The following is a 327-nucleotide window of genomic DNA, read 5'->3' as shown; positions in this document are numbered from 1 at the left end:
GTTTTGGTTTCTTCAAGAAGTGGGTTTCCTTCCTTCCTTGTGTCTGTTAGAACTTTTCCCCCCGCTACTTTTCCAGAGTGACTGTTTCCATATGTGCTGTGTTATGTTACAATCCTTAAAAACAGGAGCCCTGTGTGATCAGGGTTCCCGGTCGTGTGGAGGACTGTAAGCCTGCTCAGCTGAATGTGCTCATCAGATCTTGATGCTCAGGGTAGAGAGGGCAGTGGATCCTGTAAATGAACTTCTAAATAGGACTCCTACAAAAGTTTATTCTTTTACAAATATATATAGAGTGTGTGTGTGTTTGTCCTTTGAGCACGCAGTTTG

The sequence above is a fragment of the Podarcis erhardii genome, assembly GCF_964252035.2.
Source record: "Podarcis erhardii genome assembly, chromosome: 2".
Classification (NCBI taxonomy): Eukaryota; Metazoa; Chordata; class Lepidosauria; order Squamata; family Lacertidae; genus Podarcis; species Podarcis erhardii.
This window is presented reverse-complemented; position numbering follows the sequence as displayed.